This window comes from Lygodium microphyllum, chromosome 20 (genome assembly GCF_053477565.2).
Source record: "Lygodium microphyllum isolate KBCC chromosome 20, Lygodium_microphyllum_v1.1.10, whole genome shotgun sequence".
Classification (NCBI taxonomy): Eukaryota; Viridiplantae; Streptophyta; class Polypodiopsida; order Schizaeales; family Lygodiaceae; genus Lygodium; species Lygodium microphyllum.
Genome location: NC_141154.1, coordinates 136285436 through 136301011, shown reverse-complemented (window position 1 = coordinate 136301011; position 15576 = coordinate 136285436).

The window sequence follows — 15576 nt, the reverse complement described above, 5'->3', positions numbered from 1 at the left end:
CACTAGAAAATCCACAATACTTTTCATATCAGTTTGTTACAACCTTTTAGAGGCCAATTACCTGTTCACCCTGTCTATGAAAACCCTCCTTTATTAGAAGAATAAACTGAAATCCTTGAATCTGAAACTATTCTAGACACTGACTTTATGACCACTAGAACTGGCCGTCGATACTCTAAATATTTGGTTAAGTTTAAAAATCATCCTGTTGAAGAGGCCCAATGGATGCATGCCCGCGACATAAATGCTTACCCTTTACTGCTCGCTCCATATTGAGCGAATAACAATTGAGGACAATTGCTATCCCACCCCAGGGGTATGATGCTAGGAGGCATATTCCATGGTGGATTCCTTGAGATCACGGTGGATTCCTTGTGTGAGAAGTTGACGGGGACACCTATCCTTTTCGGGTGTCACATTAATTTAATGTGCATGTGGGTGATTCCATGGCGAGTGATTCTGCAAAATACATATTTAAATTAATGGACATTTATGAGTTTAGAGTGCACTCGTATTAAATTAATGTTAGGATAGAGTTCCAACCTATTTATTTATTTTATAGCTGAAGACTGCTAGGTATTCACTTTTGCCGGTTTAATTTTATTATTTTCTAACAATTGTGAATGGTTTAATTGATGTGTAAAGTAGGCGGTGGTGGCGTTGGGAAGCACTGGGCGATAGTGTGTATTCAAGTTACTTGGAAGATATTATCATTTTTTATGGACACGTGCCTTATCATTAAAGGTGTGGCACTAATATTTATTTAGGCATGTTTATTTATTGAAGCACTTGACAAATATTTATTATTTTTGTATATGCATACGCACACGATTTAAATATTTCATTATTGGACATTGTATTTGGGCACAACTGGACTTTTGGACTGCCCAACCGCTTTACTCTTTATTTGGACAAAAGCAAACACAAAAGCTAAAGCATGCTAATTGTAAAATTGGGCTATTTTTTAGCTTTGAGATGAATAAATTTATAAATACATGCCTTGTGAAGCGCTCACACAAGGCATGGGGGGAGATTGTATCCAATTTATCCTTTTGCTTCATGTCGTGCAAATCTTCTTTCTTACTTTTTAAGCTTAAGTATAGTTCTTTGTTCTTGGGGACCTTCTGGCGCTCACTATGTACGCATCCAGCATTTGCTTTGCGCACTAGCACCTATATGCAATTGGAATAGTTATAGTGCTAGTCAATTAGTATAGGGTATGCATTGTTGACTTAGTAGGCCACTTTTCTTTATGTTTTATCTTATCTATACTTTGTGTACATTGTATTGTGTGAGCAAGAAAAAGGAGAAGCTGGTAAAAAAAGGTTTTTGGCCTCCAACTCTCTTCTTGTGTTTTTGAGTGAGCTTCCTCTTGTGCATATGATATGTGTTTGGTGTAGCAACTCAAGAAAGTTCCCCCACCATGAAATTCTTGATATGGTATTAAAGCAGGGCCATTGAGAGAGGTTGATTTTTAAGTTCTTTTCAGTTATCAATGCCGATGCAACTTCTGCAATATGCCTATTTTTTCTTTCTATAACTCCATTTTGATGTGGATTATACCTGCAAAAGCAAACTGTCTCTTTATCCCATGAGACCTCAAGAAGCCACAAAACTCATTAGAGAGATACTCTCCCCCTCCATCTGATATCAAATACTTAACTTTCAAGCTTATTTTTGTTTCAATAGTAACCTTGAAAGATTTGAAGTGCTCAAATGCATCACTCTTTTCTTTCATGACATATATCTATAGCTTCCTTCAACAATCATCAATAAACGTGACAAAGTATTGGCTACCACCAAGAGATACGTTTTGTGTAGGCCCCTAAACTTCTATATGCACAATATCAAGTATATTTTTGCTCACATCTCTGTCTTGCAAAAAAGGTTGTCTTGCATGCTTACCAAAGTGACATGCTTCACACACTTTACGAAATTCTGTAACTCTAAAAGCAAGCAACCCTATAGCCAACAATCCTTTGGACTACATTAATTTTAGCCGTTGCACATTTGCATGTCCAATACGTCTATGGCATATTTCAATGTCTATGACCACTCCTTTTTCTTTAGCATACATAGCAGCATTCATAGTAGAAATTCTAGTATCTAAAATGAACATGCATCCAACTCTACTTTCTTTTGCGACTAATCTTCACTTATCATTAAAGTCTTCTACAAAATAACCTTATGCATTAAATTAAACATGCGACCCTTGCTCTACCATTTGGCCAATAGATACTAAATTCTTTGTGATTGATGGCATATGTAATACATCTAACAGACTCTTTATCTGGCCATCGTGCAAGGACAAGGAAACCTTTCCAATGTGTGAATTTAGATGGCATAAATCATCACTCATCTACGCATAACCTAGAGTTTGTAAATTCTACATCTCTTTCAATAATTCAACATGATTAGTCATATAATTAGATGCACCTGAATCAACATACCATGCATCATGTGTCATCTTTTCTGTAACAGCATTCATCATATGATGGATAACAAACATACACTGATTTTTATCTTCATTCTATCGTGAAGATTATGCATAGTTTCCTTGATGCAATTTACCACTGCAGATATCATTCTTCTTAGCATAGCAATGGGTTGCAATACGACATGTTTTGCCACAATAATGGCAAACAATAGTAGAATTTCCAAAACCTTTATGTTGGGGGTAAAGGCGCCTTTGCCTAGCCGCCTGTGTATTACTACATTGACAGTAACCGCCACTGCACACTGCAGGTGGTGGGCGCCCATCATTGTCACTTTATTCTTTATTCTTTTAGTGACAGTTTGAATAAAGGAAGGCCCGATCACACATTGTGACTATTGGAGTTCCCATTCGGTCTCTCTCTCTCTCTTTCTTGCTCTTGCTCTCCCGCCATAGCTCTTCCAAGCAAGCTTTGATTCTTTTCACCTTTCAACTGGTATCAAGACATGGTTACTTGAGCATTCTGACTTGGTTCGTGACTCCTTTAGCTTCCTATCGATTACCTACACTCATTTGGTCTTCTTCCCGGTAGCCATAGCTGACTCTTCCAAGCTCCTATCACTCCTCGGCTTCCTGAGCACCTACCCAGCCCATTTGGGCACCCTCAGGGCATTCCTTTCAGAGATATTGGAGCTCTCTTTTGTTATTTTACTTCAGTCCACAGGTTTTGTGAAGCAGGGCAGCCATGTCCTCTTGCTTCTTGTGATGCCTACTCTCTACCGGTGACTTTGCCCTTCAAAAGGGAGCTCCTAGGGGTCCTTGACTACTCCCCCAATCTTGCCTTGACCTTGCCCATCCCTTCCACATGCCCCAGATCAGTTTGGGCCAGCTTGAAGATCTGCAAAAAATTCATTTTTTACTTCAGCCCTCCCTTGGCACTCATTGACAGCTTGAAAACACTTTATTTGGCACTTGGGAACACCCCCTTTATGCTCAACATTGGTGGTTATCATTGGCATTGATTTGTGGACTGATTTACCTTAGTTCAGGACTATTATACATAGTTTACAGATAGCCCATAGTAGTGCTACATTAGCATTTCATGCCTGGACCACTTTGGCATTGACATTGGTTGCCTAATTGGTCCTAAATGTGCCCCGGAAGCTGGGGGAAAGTACACCTATGATGTGAGATGCTTTTGGGACTGAATTTACTCAGTCATTGACTGCTTTACATAGTCCACATGCATCACACAATAGGGCAGCCCTCTGTCATTACACTTTATGCTCATGCTACATAGTCATTTGATGCCCGATTATGCCCGATTGGTGCCTATACATATGGGAAAGTATGCCTAAGGTTTGTCTATAGTTTTGAGATTGGATTGTTTGCTCAGTTTTGGACATTTATTTGCTGCTGGAATATTTAGGGTTGAAGCTCTTTTTCTTATGTTTGGATATGCCTATTGCATTCGGGCTATGTCTTGGATGTATACATTGATGTAGTGACTCTCGCGAATCGACATAGAGCTTGGCTTTGCTCTCGAATCATTCGTTGAGCTTGAGCTCGCTTTGCATAGCATTTGGATCTTCATCTTTGATGTACTTATGGCATGTACTTTGCTTATGTCTGACCAGTCTTGACATGCTTGGTCTATGCCCCTACTACATGCCAGTTACATTGTTTGGAGTTGGATGCTACTAAGCCTTGCTTTGGCTTGACATTTGATTGCCCGGAGCTTACTTTGGCTATTTCTTGGCTTGCCAGAGTTATAGTTTGGATGTACTTGATGTCTATGGATGCTATGTACGGATGCTACATGGCCTATATGCTCATGAGATCTTATTGATGCTTGATCTTGGATCTTTTGGCACTGGTGCTATCATATGCCCTTGTTGAGATTCTTTGCTTGATATTTATGACTTTTGTGCCAGTGGGAGCGTCTTGATATACTTGACAGACATTGAGTAGGCGATTTATGCTACTTGAGCATTCGGATACTTGAGACATGGATCTTCACTTGGATGTTGCATGGTTGATATGCAATGGCCCTCACAAATGTACTTGGGCTGATTTGGGCTTTGCACTCCCTGAGCATACACCTCTTTGTGTCAGGTCTTGGTAGTGTTGTGTACACTTTGACCTATTACACAGGGGGTGTGCTGGCTCACCTATAGATTCATTAAATATGCTTGAGTGTTTGCTTGATGTCTGTATGACTATCACTTACTGATTTATACTCACTTGATGTAGGTTATGCTTTGACATTCAATGGTTGACTTGGTGCATTCATTTTGCCTACAGTTTGCTCTCATTGTACCGAGCTATAATTTATTATAGCAAGCACTTATGCATAGACTGATGTGGAATTTTCATGATGAATCATCCTGATTTTATGTACTTTTGATGGTACTTGGTGGACAGTATCATTAGCTATCAATTCGTGGTCATTTTGCCTTGGTTTTGGTGGTATTTTGGTTGTTTACAACAAAAAATAGCAAGCAGTTTTGAACCGTCTGTACCATTTTGGACTGCAGTATGGCATCTTCTTCCATTGACAGTGCTATCTTCAACATCACTAAGCTTGATGGTATGAATTATGCCTATTGAAAGAGCCAAGTTTAGCAGGTACTGGTGCAAAAATCACAAATAAAGCCATTAAGGATGCATGGCAAGCAACCTGAAACTATGATTGATGATGAATGGGATGAGCTTGATGAGTTATGCAAGTCCACCCTTATCTTGTCTCTCACTGAACACGTGCATTACAATGTGGTTGAGGAAGCACAGAGTGCTTGGCAGCTTTGGGATAAAATTAAGAATCTCTATGACAAGAAAAGTCTAGCAAGTTAGATGTATTGTCTGAAGTAGCTTATGGACCTGCGCATAAAGGAGAATATCACAATGTCTGCTCATTTGAGCTAGTTTCATGCTATTCTCAAGAACTTGACTTCTTAGGGCATTACCTTCAATGATGAGGTTACTCCACTGTTTTTGCTTGGGACTATGAGTGAGTCATGGGATGTATTCTGTACTGGCTTATGTACTCCTACTACTATTTTGAACTTGCATGATGTAGAGAGTGCTCTTCTACAGGAAGAGATCAACTGTAAGACTTGGATGTCTCTCGTGTGTCACATGCTTTGATTGTTAGAGGCAGAGATGGTAATGGAAAGAATGACCGTGGGTATGGACATGGTAGAGACTCGCAGAAGTCTAGGTCTAAGTCGCGCAGCAAGTCTCGTGGAAGAAATGCTAATGTGACATATCATCATTGTGGCAAGAAGGGTCACATACGCCCACAGTGTCATGAGTTGCACAAAGAGAAGGGGAAAGACAAAGTACAGGAAAAGTCCTCTGATCACAGTATTATGCATGTGAAATCCAGTGTGAAAATTGAGGAGATAAATATCATGTACCTACGCTTACATGCAGTCTTATGTCTATAGGGGCCAGCTTGATGATATTGGGTTTCATGTTTCATTTGGGGATTCTACTTGGAAGATCACCCGTGGTAGACTTGTGCTTACTAGAGGTGCCAAGGCTAGCAGCCTCTATCCTCTTGTAGTTGATGGGCCCTCTGTTGACCATGTTTTGTCAGCGGGTTCCATCCTACATGTATTTCTTTAGCATGACCATTTGGGCCATATGTCCTTGAAGTGAATGAAAATGCTTTCTGATTTGTAGTACTTACCGCCCCTTGTGACTATGCATGTTTTGATTCATGTGAGCATTGTCTTTATGGCAGACAGACTAAGAATATGCATAAGAAGTCTGGTAGGACACACATGAGTGAGCCATTGACATTGGTACATTCGGATGTCTATGGGTCTATGCCTTGTCAGTCTATGGGTGGTGCTGCCACTAAATCGGTTGCTTATTAAGCATTCTCTATTTAATAAATTCATGTCAATAAATTAATGACTCACTTTTCTTTTAGTGTTGATGATGATCTAGCATGGCCATGAAACCATTTAGAGACCAATATTCATAGTGCATCACTTAATGGGGTGATCAGAGCACTGTGACGAGGATATCTGGTACAGGTAGTACAAGTTATGAAGGGGGAAAGAAGTGTTTGCCAAGTGTAAGAGTGTACACAAGAACCAATGAGTTACATATAAATAAAGATGGATTAAGTTTTAAGAAGCGAAAGTGCATTAGCATTGTGTATATGTATTTATGTGTGCATCTGGGGATGCATGGGAACATTTACTTGTGTGTAATGAGCATTGCATTCATTTGGGGTCATCCTCTCCCTTACAAGTCAAGGTTTAAGGTCTTTTCTTTCATTAAGAAAGACAAGAGAGGTAATTGTCTCACTAAGAAAGACAAGAGACATGATCCTCTGGAAGTGAGGAGAGAAGTGATTTTCTCTTTCTAAGGTCTAAAAAGATACAAGCTTTTGTGTGGAAGTCAATCTTAAGGTTGAAGCCCAAGGCAATTTAATGAACTCTCCTTAAGGTAGTTGCATGGACCACAAGTTAAGAGTACAGTTTGAGAAGCTGTTCTTTTTAAAAAAAGACATGGTGAATCCATTTTTAAAATATCTCGCGATAGAAAGACGATCTCTGAAAATGGGCCGCGATGATTATCGCAAACAACGAGATCTCTAGGACCATGTTGCCTTTGGTGAATAGTATGGCCTTCCTCTTTTTGTTGGCTTGCTCAGTCATGGTGATTTCTCATTGTTTTAGGCTCTGCTTGGCCGTCGCATCCCGATCTCTCCATTTCTTCAAGAATTCCTCTACATCTTTATCTTCGGCTTTGGCCGCTCTCGATGCTAAGGCAAGTGGGGTGATGACTTCTTTTCGTGTGGCCAATTCAAAGGGCGTGTAACCCGTGGCTGAGTGGATGGAGTTGTTGTAGTGGAAATCCAATACATCAAGGTATAAGGCCCAATCTTTTTGATCCATGTGGGCATAACTCCTAAGGTAATCTTCAATGCCTTGCTTGGCTCGTTCTATTTGTCCATCTGTTTCAGGGTGGAAGGATGAGAAGAATCTCAATTGTGTTTCCAGAGTCTTGAAGAGTTCCTTCCACATGTCACTCATGAATCTTCCATCTCTATCTGACACTATAGCTAAGGGTAAGCCATGTAGTTTGAACACATGTTTGAAGAAGAGGCGGGCCACCTCCTTAGCGTTCAATGGTGGTTTGGCAAGGATAAAGTGTGCTCCACCACTACAAAGATGATTGTGTAACCATAGGATTCAGGGAGCTCCGCAATGAAATCCATACTGATTACATCCCATGGGTGGCTTGGTATGAGCAATGGTTGAAGTAATCCTGCTAGCTTTGAGCATGGTGCTTTTACCGGTTGGCAAGTGGGGCACGTTTTGATGTAGTCAATGACTTCTTCCTTCATGTTGGGCCAAAAGAACTGCTTCCTGAGTGTCTCAAGGGTTTTGCTTTGTCCTTTGTGTCCTCCTAGTTTTCCATCGTGTATTTCATGGAGGATGAGTTTCTTCAGCTCTACATTGTTGGGGATATACAATCTCTTTCCTATGAATAGAATACCGTCCTCGAGGGTGTACATTCCATGAGGGGTTTTGCCAGCTTCCACATCTTGGATAATTTTGTGCATGTCTTGGTCCTGTTCCAAGGCCTCCTTGACTAACTCCATGAAGTTGCTAGTGACCACATTGATGGCTTTCAAGTCAGCTTTATGGCTCAAGGCATCGGCTATAGGCTTGTGTTTTATCTCCAAGTCAAATTCTGCTATACAGTCTACCCAGCGAGCTTGCTTTGCCAATAACTTGGGTTGTGATTGGAAGTATTTGAGGGAAATATTGTCGGTGAAGACTACTGTGTGCTTGTCTTGAACATAATGCTTCCATTTTCTGAGGTAATGGATGACTGCAAGCATTTCCTTCTCATGTGTACTCCACTTGATTTCAACATCTGTGAACTTCTTGGATTCATAAGCTATGGGGTGGCCTTCTTGCACCAATACATCCCTGATGCCATAATCGGATGCATCTATGGAGATCTAAAAGGGTTTGGTGAAATTCGGTACCTTCAAGACAGGGGTTTGAATCATGCATTTCTTCATCTGCTCAAAAGCTTCTTGTTGCGCACTTCCCCATGTAAAAGTGTTATCTTCTTTGGTGAGGTGGGAGAGGGGGGTGGTGATGAGGCTATAATCCTTGATGAACCTTCGGCAAAATACTGTGAAGGCGTCCCGCACTTCTCTTACAGTTTTCAATATAGGCCATTTTTGGACAACTTCCACTTTCTTAGGGTCCACTTTGATACCAGCTGCTCCTGCAATGAAACCTAAAAATTCCAACTCCTTTACTGCAAACTCACATTTTTTAGGTTTGGCATATAGCTTATGTTGCTGCAACTTCTCAAAGACTAAGCGTAAATGTTGCTTGTGTTCTTCTAAGGTTTTGCTATAGACTAGTAGATCATCAATGTAGATAATGATAAAGACATCTATTTTGGGTCTAAAGACTCCATCCATGAGGCTGCAAAATGTGCCTGGTCCATTATTTAGGTCGAATCCTAAGACTAACCATTCAAAACTACCATATTGGGTGCGAAAAGCTATCTTAGGGATATCTTCTTCTGCTATGCGGATCTGATGGTAACTTGACCTAAGGTCTATGCAGCTAAAGTACTTAACTTGACGTAAGGTCTATGCAGCTAAAGTACTTGGCTCCATGTAGTCTATCTAAGAGATCCTCCACTAGGGGCATAGGGTATTTGTTTTTTATGGTGATTTTGTTAAGAGCCCTATAATATACACACAATCTAAGTCCCCCATCCTTCTTCTTGACAAATAACACTGGGACACCAACATATATGTTGATATTCCTTATACGCTAAAGCTAAGTATATTTTTAAGTGGGGAGAAGAGAAACATTGACCACACACCTCAATTCTGATTCAAGAGTTGCATTGAGATGATCACCATAGGATATTGGGACGAAACATAGAAGAAAAGAGTTAAAGCATATGCAACTAAAACAAATACAGAGAACATCTTCAAGTATCCAACCGTCACAAAAAAGCTAAAGCATGTGGATAGCAGAAATTTTATGGTGAACTCATATCAAAAGCCACAAAGGTTAATCAATAGATTACTTAACTTTTTTTCAACACAAGATGATTGGGTGCTTAATTTATTTTCAAGGACAGGTGTGTGTATATAGTTATTCTATTAAGAAAAAATATCTAAAAAACATAACATAACATATATATATATATATATATATATATATATATATATATATATTACATGGTAATTAGATAATATATTTAAATTTTATATAATTAATAGAAACAATAATTGCGTAAGGAAGACATTGTATTGCTGTGGAGAAGGATGACCTTCAAGTGGGATTTATTAAGATGTGAATTCAAGCGGTCCTTGAGTTGCCATATGAGGATCAAGAAGTAGGTGCAAAGGTTATAGCAAACATTGAGAAGGTCAAGCATACATCTAAGGAGCCCATGTCTCCTCTATCTAATGAACCAAGAGAACTTACAGAGCTTGCTAGTATTGAAATTATTGAAGCAATTGAGGAGAATGAAAAAGAAGAAGATGATAATAATAATAATAGTGATGATGGGAAAAAGTCCAAAGGGCAAGAGCAAAACCTTGAAGATGAATAAGCTATGGATGTATAAGACAAGCTATTTATGTATTAGATCACTACAAGTTTTGTAGATGAAAATAATTTTCACTTTTCTCGAAGTGAGGTCTCTTAATCTATCATATAATGTTTTTTATATTTCAGTTAAGAATTTACCAAAATATACTAGCTCATACTAGTATATTCAATAGTTTATATTTGGATATTATAGTTTCTATATATATTTTTAAATATATATTATTATGAAAAATATAAATCTCTCTTTAATTATGTAGTATGCTAAATAGTACTTATAGATTTACCAGCTCATACTAGGATTTGAAAAGTTTAGTTTTTATATTTTTTCATACGAGATTATTGTGTAGATATTAATGTTTATTTGAGAATCTAAAGCTTCACTTATACAAAAGCAAGTTGATAGTATATTTTTACAATGATAACATGTTAATTATCTTTTTTAAAAATCAAAGATATGCATTAATTAATTATTATACACTTTGATATGTAACTATAAATAAATCTCTCTTGTCAATTAAGAATTAAAGTTTTGCTAATTAAATTTTTTATTTTCAAGATAATTATCATATTGTAGTGTAGCCAAAACATGAACCAGAATACAGGAATCGAGATCCACCAAAAAGCCCCCTTCCTTTCTCTTTCTTTCTCATCTTATACATCATGAGTCATCTCAAGAAAGTACAGACTGAGCCGTTGAAATGGCTTTTGTTGCCACATTGGCAATCCGTTGGACCTGATGACTACCAATCTCCTTTTGCCACATCATCATATATGACACCTCCCCCCAAAAAGCAGGATAAGACATGTGTGGGGGAAAAAAAGGGAATCCAAAGCTTTTTAGTATTTGCTTTTTTTGTACTGTGTGTGGACTTTTTGTCGTGGCGGGAGTCATGTTCAGATGCCTGTTGGAGTGTCAAGTCCTTTCTTTCTAGATGAGGTTCTAGAGGGGGCTGCTATGGCTTTTGTTTCTCTGATGTTGAAGGGTAACTTGTTGATTCGATGGATGAAGGTGTCGGTTGCCCTGCTCCAAGCATAAGTCCTCTATTGTGCTTCCGTCGCTCGATCTTGTCCTGCGCACCTGTTGTTTTGGTGCAATGTTATTCTCTGATTATCGTTGCTTGATGTATTGGGATTGCATGGCTATTTGTGTAATGATTTTCTGGCCTAGTTTCATTTTGTGTAGGCTGATGTTGGGCTTGGAGGATTGTTGGTTTGATAGAGATTGTTGTTGTTTGCTGTTGTATACTATCTTTGGTTTGATCCTTTGGACATGTGCCGATGTAGTGGTTCCCCTTTCTATATTTTTCAACCAATATGTATATTGCCTCAATCTTTCTTGTACTTCAATGGGGCCTATCCATCTATGAATAAAATATTTAGATAATCCTTTTCTCCTTGTTGGGAAGTAGACACTTACAAGATGTCCTTGTTTGTACTCTTGATGATCATGTTGGGAATCATAAATCTTCTTTTGTTTTTGTTGGGCTTGTTGCGAATTCGTTTGAACTGCGGACCTTAGCATAGGCTGATATGTTGACATGTAGGCATACCAATTGATTGCATCCTTATGCTTTGGTTGGATTTGCATGGTTGTTAGATCAAGAGGAAATATTGGATCACAACCATATAGAGCTCTGAATGGGCTGATTTTAGTTGATGACTACACTGATGTCCTGCATGCTTGTGTTACAAATGGTAAAATGTCATCCCAGTTTTGGTGTAGTGGGTCGATGTACATGGCTAGCATTTGTTTGATGGTCATGTTTAGCCTTTCTATGAGGCCATTAGTTTGTGGGTGGTATGGGGAGGTATAAACCTACTTAATGCCCATGCTTTGTGAAAGAACTTTCATTATTTCACTTTTAAATTGTTTTCCCTAATCTAACAGTATTTTTTGTGGGCAAGAATGTTGTAGAATGATCTTCTTCAGCATGAATTCTGCAATGATGGCTGTTGTATTATCTGGTAATGCTTGTGTTTCACACCACCATGTTAAATAATTTATTACTACTACTATGTATTTGTTTCTAGCTTTGGATTGTGGAAAAGGGCCAATGATGTCCCAGCCTATGAGTTTAAATGGGGTTGAGGCTATGATTGGTTGTAGTTTGCCATGTTTCATTTAAGGCAACTTATATGATTGACAAATGTGGCATGATTTTACATACTCGGAGACAATGTGTCTCATTGATGGCCTGTAGTACTTGGCTCTCAAATTTGTTAGTACTTTGTGAAATCCCAAATGTCCAAACATGGGATTGGTGTGATAATACTCCATATATGCATGTATTAAAGTAGGTGGTACATAGAATCTTGGTGTTATGTCTTGGATGTAATACAACAAATTATCCTATAACTAGAATGAGTTTGTTACTTTTTTGTTGGGTCCCTTTTTAATGTCAAGATGATTGCTTCTATCTTGGGGTCTGATTGTTGCATTAGTGCTAATGTGTTCTTATTGGTGGGAATATGACATACCTGGGTATTTTGTATTTCTCGAATTCCTTATAAAATATCTACAATGATGTTGTTTTGACCCTTGGTGTATTTTGTTAAAATATGTGAGATCTAGAGCATGGCAAATGCGGAAGCTATGGAGGTTGGAAGAGAAAGAGCGAGTTCATGAGGCATTGACATGACTGACTATTACACAAGTGAATTAGGTTCTAAGATGGAAGCTTGGACTCATAACCGCAATCTTGTGTATCAATTGACAGTGACACAAAGACTTTATTGAAGGACACAAATAATATGACATTGCATTAGAAAAGAGAGCAAGTACAATGCTTTATAGGAAATTGGATGGTAGCACTTCTTATCCTGTGCATATGGGATTCTAGTATTGAGCCCACACTGCTCCATACAAAGAGGCTAAATAGGTGTGATTGTAGAAATCTCAATACCCCTCCCCAATCACAACCATAAGTACAAAGTGTGTAGAGGCTTTAGTGAGAGCAACTTCTGCAAAGTGTGGACACACCATAAACATGGAAAAACACCAAAGGCTGCCAGAGAAAAGGCTAAGTGTGGGTATCACAAACATAGTGGACATCCAAAGGCTATAACATGGGCCTTGCAAAGTGTACAAATGCTGTAGTACAAGGCTACATGAGGAGTTTACAAGTTTATATCCAAAGCATTAGGGCTAGAAAATACAAGGCTAAAAAAGTCTATCCGAATAGAAGGACTGATGAGGTTTGTCATTCTCTTGGTGGTCTTCTCCTTCTTCTTCTTCTTTTGCTCCATGTTCTTCTTCTTCTTTAACAACAACTAGATAGGCCTTTTGGGATCTCTTTCTGGCATGGCAAAACTTCTCGGTGTGTCCGGTCCTTTTGCAAAAGTCACAGAAAAGCTGATCCTTCTTGCCTTTATACATGTTGCCAACATATAATGCTTGTTCATCTCTAGATATGCTTGGTTCTTTCTTAGTTTTTAGCTTCTTTTCCTCCTCTAACAGTGATGCCTAGATATCAACAAGCTCAAGGTTTGGCATATTGATTAGAGTTGTTGATACATTATTATATTTAGGAGGCAAACTTAAGTAGAACACCAATGCAAACATCTTCTTCCATTTTAATGTTAATTCTTGCAAGTTGGGTTAGAAGTCCTTCCATGTAATTTAGATGTGTGGCAAGTGATGTGCTAGACTTCATTTCAAGCCTAAAAAATTCAATCAAGAGACCATACTTTGAGGATTTAGACTGTGCACCAAACAAAGTGTCAAGTCCCTTCCATGTATCATGTGAAGTATCACAATTATCCACATGGTGGATACAACTATCATCTAGCTCCATTTTGATAATGGCCTAAGCCTTATCATCATTATTTTGCCAAGTGATTGCAAGGTCCACATCATGAGGCTTCTTCTCTTTTCCAGTGGTAATGGCCCATAGGCCTTTCTTTATCATGATGAGTTTGATGCGGGTTTTCCAAGTGTGAAACCTGACTTCTTTGAAGCGAGCTATTGGAGAGTCTTTTCCCATGTTGGATTTGCAAGAACAACAGCAAATCAACTTCAGAATTCTCAGATTTTATTAGTGGAAGAGTAAATTACAGTGTGTCAAGAGACACAAGTAATGATAGTGTGAAAACACACTATGTAAAGACTATGTCTGAGTTGATCTCGAACTTGAATCTTCTTGGTTTGGGGTCGTTGATCCTTCTTCAATATTTCCAAGTCCTTCCCCTCCTTGATTTGATGATGGGACAGTAGATCAGAGTGGCAATGGGTTGCTCCAGGTGGCATGAGAGAGAAAATGATACGATTTTTTAGCTTAGGTGAAAATGGTTATGGAGTCACAATTAGGGTTTCTTGGGGCAACCTAGTTTTTTTGACATTGTAGGAGCTATACTTGATCATTTTTAAAACTTTTTATATGGAAATGAAGCTAACTTGATGGGCTATCAATGCCCTATGGTGGTCATCAACATCATGGATTGTAGGCGCAATGTCAATAGTACGATTGACAATAGGGGCATGTGGGCAGCGAATCATTGCAGACACAATGCCAGGCTCTACAACAAGCAATGTCAACCTTTGATGGGCTAGGGAGGAGGGCCTTGATCTGGGAATGATCTTTTAGAAGAAAGCAAGAGGAGATATTGCTTGGATGGAGAGATCCAACTCCTCCAAGTGAGCAGGGTCCTGTCTGGCTATGGCAGTCATTGAAGCTTCACTAAAGGTAGAGTGAAAATTGGAACCATGGGTTGACCTGAGGCTAGGAGAAGCTGGAAGAGCATAGAGAAGAGCTGGGTTGAGCTAAGGCCATGCTCAATTGAGCTCTGATACCATGTTAAAATATGTGGGATCTAGAGCATGGCAGATGCGGAAGCTATGGAGGTTAGAAAAGAAAGAGTGAGTTCATGAAGACACTGACATGACTAACTGTTACACAAGTGAATTAGGTTCCAAGATGAAAGCTTGGACTCATAAACACAATCTTGTGTATTGATTGACAATGACACAGAGACTTTACTGAAGGAAAAAAGTACTATGACATTGCATTAGAAAAGAAAGCAAGTACAATGCTTTATAGGAAACTAGATGGTAGCACTTCTCCTACTATGCATATGGGATTCTAGTCCCTGAGCCCACACTGCTCCATACAAAGAGGCTAAGTAGGTGTGATTGCAGAAATCTCAACATATTTGATGATAAAGTTTTATTCTTGTAAAGCTAATATCCAATGTAATAGCCTTCCTGACAGGTGTGTTTTCTGCATCATTGGTATCAATGGCTGATGATCTATCTCAATGAGAAAATTTTTACCATGTAGATAGGGATGTAATTTGTTTGTGGCCCACACAATGGCTAACACCTCTTTTTATGTTGTACTATAGTTAAATTCTGACTTTGTTATTGCATGGCTAATGTATGAGATAGGTTGCCATTTCCCATCCTGAGATTGCTATAATAGTATTGCCCCTAAACCAGCATTTGATGCATCTGTCTGGAGTTTGAAGTCTTTGTTGAAATTTGGATAGTTGAGTTGTAAAGAATGTTGTATTTCTTTCTTTAGA